The following is a 6,312-nucleotide window of genomic DNA, read 5'->3' on the forward strand; positions in this document are numbered from 1 at the left end:
TTTTTCCCTGTTCCTGGCAGAAAACTAGTAGAAATTCAGAGGTAGTCTCTAACAGCAGCTCAGTCCTCTATTTGATACAATTAAATCCACCACTCTTTTTCCTTCAGACCAACCAGTTCTAAATCAGATGAAGGGCAAAGGCCCGAACAAGGATAGGCACAGGAACAAGATAATTCTTTCTTTCTCCTTTCCCCCTTTCCCTCTCATGGGAAGGGATACTGCAGTAGGGCTTTGCAGTCAGGGATACACAGTAATTCTTCAGCTATGACAGTGAAGATTCTGCTGCTACCCTTTCTGTGCTACACCCACTGTCCTAAATATCATTGCCCCCCACCTCCCCACACATAACTCCCCAGCTGCAGCCACAGCCAGCTACTCCTGCACAGTGTACCACAGAAGCCCCTGCCTGAATTATCAAAATAACTTATTCAGTTCCTTTCTTCATTTCTACAAAATATCACAACTACTTAGCATGCATCTATTTGCCGTCACATTTGTTTATTGTAACAGCCAACAAAAGCTTTCTGAGGAATCAAACATACACTGTGAATGGCTATGTATATGCATGCATGGACATATAATGCATACACACACACACACACACACACACACACACATATATATACTAATTTTAATGTATATGTGTGTATGAACACACATATGGGGGAGCAGGCAGAATAATTTAATTTTTCCCAAAAAGGACCATTAGAGATGCATAGATCATTTCCCAAATGACCTTAGTAGAGGAAGCTATCTTGTCACATGCTAGGATACAGGATAGAGTTAAACTATGGTGAGATTAAAACTACTGAATGTCTCTCAGCATTTTATTAGTGGCAAAGTAGGAAATAAATAGCTCTTTGTAAATATACTCACATTCTGCCAAATGAATAGTTTAATTGCATCTCCAATTTTATTTCATTTTTTTTGCTTCAATATCTCTCCACCATGTCTTTCACATTCACTCCCCTTTCTCCACTTACCCAGCAAACACTATGAGTTAGGTCCCCATTGCTTCTTGCCTCAATTGCTACATTAGTGTCACAATTGGTCTTCCTTTTTCTAGTCTTTCCCTTCTCCCAATCCATGCTCCTCAGAGCTATCAAACTGAATAATTTTATGGTACAGGGACAACCTTGCCATAGTCCTGCTATAGAAACTTCAATGGCTCCCAATTACCTCTAGGATTGAAAAAAGCCAATTCTTAGTCAGCATTTAAAAATGCTTCATGATCCAACTCTAACTCATCTCTCCAAACTGGTTTAATCCTTCATCCCCTTGCACATTTTATGTTCCATCCAAACTTGTCTACTTATTATTCTTCATTCACAATATTTAATTTCTCAGGTCCAAGCCTTTACACAGACTGGTTCCCATGATTGGAATGCACTATCTCCTCATGTTTCTTTCTTAGAATCTTTAGCTTCTTTCAAGGTTCAGTTCCAGTACCTTCTTCTGCAAATGTCTTTTCCTGAGGCCTCTCTTACTTGTGAATACTCCTTCAATTTTACTTTGTATTTATTTTTTATATATTTTGTATAATTCCAAGAGAAATTTCCTTCCTACTTAAACCAATTCCACATGAAGTAGGAAACCTATACATTGATTGTGGGGTATTTAAATGCCCCTCTAAATGAAAATATGTTCATCACTGATTTACTGTTGTGCTTGAAATTTTCAGCACTAAGATCAACCCACAACAGAGATAAGTATTATAATTGGGTTAAGACTTCCATTAGTTCATTTAAAATAAGTATTTTCATCAGGTTAAAATTTTTATTGTTCATTGTGTCAACATGGTCAAAGAACTGATTCCCTGTTTATCCACCAACCCTCTGATACTTATCTATGCTGGTCTTTGAAGAGCTTTTTTAGTTTTTAATAGCACAGTCTTATGATCTGGCTGTTGTTGGAGCATTTTTAGCTTGGTAAGAACTGCCAGAACTTGACTTCTATTTGTGTAGCTTTAAAGAACCCAGGGTCACCATAGTGTTTGTGGAAGTATTGTGGGTACATTTCTGGGGAGGCCAATATTCTCTTAATGAGGCACTATGTCTATGAATCAATCAATTAAACAGCATTTACTAAAGGTTTCCTATGTGGGAAACATAGTGCCAAGCATTGGGGGGCAAGCTGTTTATATTCTAATGTAGGAGATCACATATAGATAAATCCATGGAGAGTGATTTATGTATGAATCATGGAATTTCACAATTCATAAAAATCCCAAATGATAGGGGACACAAAGGGCAAAAGAAAGATGGACAGCTTACTTGTATGTAAGCTTTAACATATAAGCAATAATGAACTGCGAGTGAGAGATTTCATAAAATACATCATCAAAGACATATATAACTAGAAAAGGAAGTAGGTCAATCACATGGTGAGAGAAAGAAATAAGAGATAGGTAGGCTGAATGCTGCTGCACTAGTATCCAGAAACTCTCCCTATCCCTAACTGATCTTAGATGTAAACTCCCTGGCACATTAGGTAAAACCCTTCTAGTGGATTTGTGGAAATACATGGACAAGAATTACACCATATAAAGAGGTCTTCTGAGTGGCTTGGGTCTATATAATAGATAGATACTCATGATCAGATAGATGGTGAGTATACAGATAGACACACAAACAAATAGAAAAATACTCAAAAATCAAGCACAGAATTATGGGATTTCAGAGTTGGAAGGGACCTAAAGGCCATCTGATTGAATCTATATATGAATGAGAATCTCCTCTATGTCATATAAAATTAATGGTTATGTAGTTTTTGCTAATGGAATTCAAGTTCCACTTGTAGGGAAAGAGAAATCCACAATGTCTTTAGCCAAGTCCTTCCATTCCTGGTCACCTCAATTATTAGGAAACTCTTCCTTTTATCAGTTATGCTTCACTTCACTCCTCCCACTCCCTTGATAAATACCTTGTTACTGCTTTTCTCCCTTCTTCTTCTTAGTTTTGGATAGCTAGATAAATAATATCCCTACGTTAGAGTCAGCATCCTTGAGAATATGGATTATCTTTGCTTTTATTTTATTTATTTCTTGAAACTATATCTCCTTATCTTACCCAGAATGGAAGTTCAGTGATCACTCATGGGCCCAGTCCCAATACTGGGAGCTTTGACTTCCTCTGTTTGGGACCTGAGACTATCCCACCCTATGCAACTCTGTGTTCCCCTCCCTATCCTGGGGGCTCACTATAACTATTCTGGAGTTAACGAAGACACCCCATTGACTCAGTCCACTGAAGCTCAAAACTCCTGAGCTCAAGTTATCTCCAAGCCTCAGCCTCCTGGGTGTTAGAGACTATAAGTGTTTACCCCATCATGCTTAAGTTTGTAATCTGGTTCCCCTCCCTGGTCATAGCCCTCATATCTATCAATCTATTTATCTGTCTGTCTGTCTATCTATTTATCTATGCCAACATCTATCAAAAATCCATTTATCTATCTGATGGTTTTCTCTATTAATAAGTAGTCATTCATTCATTCATTCATTCATTCATTCATTCATTCATTCATTCATTCTTCCTGCTGCTCCTAGTTCTACCCATGGGACAAAGCAAAAGCTGACATATCTTCTTCAAGTCTTTTCTGGTCTAAATGTCCCCATTTTCTTCAACTAATCATTATATGGCACAACCTCAAGAACCACTCCTCACCTTCATCATCCATAATTCATAATTTCATCATGAATGTATTAGCAGGGATTAGTTTGCATGATTAACCTAAAACTATGAGGGCATCCAGTTCAAAGTAGACCAGAAGCATAAGCTCTGTATGATAAATCATTAGAACTTTTACACTGCCTGAGGTCACATCAAGTAGTTAAAAAGAGACAAATCTCATCAAACAACTGGAATTTGGGGGGTCCTTAAGGCTCCAAATAATTAGATCACTTTTGATTGGTTGGTTCTTTTATACATTGAATAGACAGCCTTAATCTGGATGACATTCTAGAGTCGTCTATCTGTCATTTAGGTCTTGATCCCTCTTAGAGTTCCCACAGCAGTCATACAGGGATGACCTCGCTCTAGGCTTGGTGTCTGAAATGCTTTCTCTTTCTTGGGAGACTTGTGCTATTTAGCAAATGCTAAGTAAAATTAATTACCCCTTTTGTAAAAATTAATCTCTTTAGACCAGCACTTCTTTATAATTTAATGAAAGATCAGAATATAAAGATGTTCAATTTTGATTATTTGCTCATTTACAACACATTTTTGTCACAACTCTATTGGGTTTTATCATCAGTCAGCAAAATAAGCATAACAGCATACTCCTGCCTCTGGATTATGTAGATAAAATGCAGAAATGCCATTTACATTTTCATTCTTTTCACTGAGCAACAAACCCAGGCAGGCAAGGAAATTAAAATTCACAACTTAATTGGATTTTCATACTGTCTTACCAGGTAATATTGTTTTCCCTCTCTTTATTATTGTATTCAAATGTCAGATTTAATTCTAAAAGTGCATCTCTGAAGGTTAAAGGCCTTTCATGGTAAATACTTCATTTAGAAACATTTAAAATCTATCACCCTTCTCTGTGTGGGAAGATATGTCTTTTGCGGGAATGGTATTTCAATTTAATTATGAAGCAAGCAAACGGCTAGGATTAATGCTGTGTTGTCCTGAAACATATGCCTTGACCAATTTCTCTTTCTATGCTTATTCTAGTTGGTATTTTCAAGACAAGTGGAAGCAAGAAATGTACAACTGAGTTTACATATTTATGAAAGCATATGTAGGGAGGAGAAATGCCTCATTTTTAGAGACCTGTTCTAAGAATACTTAGCATTTCTGGGAGATCAGAATGGCAATTGTAAGAAATAAGTAGGACCACAGGTTTGGTCAAGGGCTTTTAAGGACTATTCTGAAATTCAAATTCAGTCCCTCATCACTTTCCCCTCCAAGACTCTACCAGGGCATAGCTCAGATGCATTCTCCTCCCTGAAGACTTTCCTAATCTCTCACCACTCTCACTCCAACTCCTTGCACTTCTTAGAACCCTCTCTTTCTTGAAATTGTTTTGTGGTTGCTTATTGGGTACCCACCCAATAGAATGTCAGCTCCTTGAAGGCATGCTATTCCTTCTTGTCCTTGAATCCACAGCACCTACTATAATACCTTGCATGTGATAGGCACATTAGAAATATCGAATGAATTTAATTGCATATCTTTGGAGCACAATTTATTTTGTTTTTTTTTAAAGTTTTACTGATGCCAATTTCCAGATATACCCTGCCCCCCAATTGTTTTTTTGTCACAACAACATCAACAACAATAGCAAACTGATACAATGACCATGTCTGACAGTCTATGCAATACCCCACACTCATAATTTTCTACTACTCTCCATGAAAAGCACAAAAGTGCTTTCTCTCATATTATGTGCAGGGACAAGATTGGTCATTGTAATTCTACTGCCTTTTTATAAAAATTTATTTATTTTTAGTTTTCAACATTTACTTCCACAAGATTTTGAGTTCCAAATTTTCATTCCTCCTCCTACCCCAATATGGCATGCATTCTGAATATCCCTTCCCCTAGTCTGCCCTTCCTTCTATCTCTCCCCCCCCTTCTCTTATCCCCTTCCCCTTCTATTTTCCTGTAGGGAGGGATAGATTTCGGTACCCCATTTCCTGTATTTCTTATTTCCCAGTTGCATGTGAAAACATTTTTTTTAAACATGTGTTTTTAAAACTTTGGGTTCCAAATTTTCTCCCTTCCTCCCTCCCCATCCACCTTCATTGAAAAGGCAAGCAACTCAATATAGGTTATACATGTGCAGTTATGCAAAACACTTCCATAGTAGTACTATTGTGAAAAACTAACTCTATTTCCCTTAATCCCATCCCACCCCCCCATTTATTCTATTCTTTCTTTTGACCCTGTCCCTCCTCAGAAGTGTTCGCTTCTGATTACCCACTTTCCCAATCTTCCCTCCTCTCTATCATTTCCCTGCTCTCTTGTCCCCTTCTTCCCCTATTTTCCTGTAGGGTAAGACAGATTTCCATACCCAATTGAGTGTGTATGTTATTCCCTCCTTAAGTCAAATCCTATGAGAATAAGATTCACTCATTCCCTCTCACCTTCCCTGTTTCCCCTCCATTGTAAGAGTCTTTTCTGTTTTCTTTTCTGTGAGACAACTTACCCCATTCTACCTCTCCCTTTCTCCTAGTATAATCTTCTCTCACCCCTTAATTTTATTCTCCAGTTATGACCCCTTCATCTTCAACTCACCTTGTGCCCTCTATCTATCTATCTATCTATCTATCTATCTATCTATCTATCTATCTATCTATCTATCTAT

The sequence above is a fragment of the Vombatus ursinus genome, unplaced genomic scaffold (assembly GCF_900497805.2).
Source record: "Vombatus ursinus unplaced genomic scaffold, bare-nosed wombat genome assembly UNPS02014807.1, whole genome shotgun sequence".
In the NCBI taxonomy this organism is placed as follows: Eukaryota; Metazoa; Chordata; class Mammalia; order Diprotodontia; family Vombatidae; genus Vombatus; species Vombatus ursinus.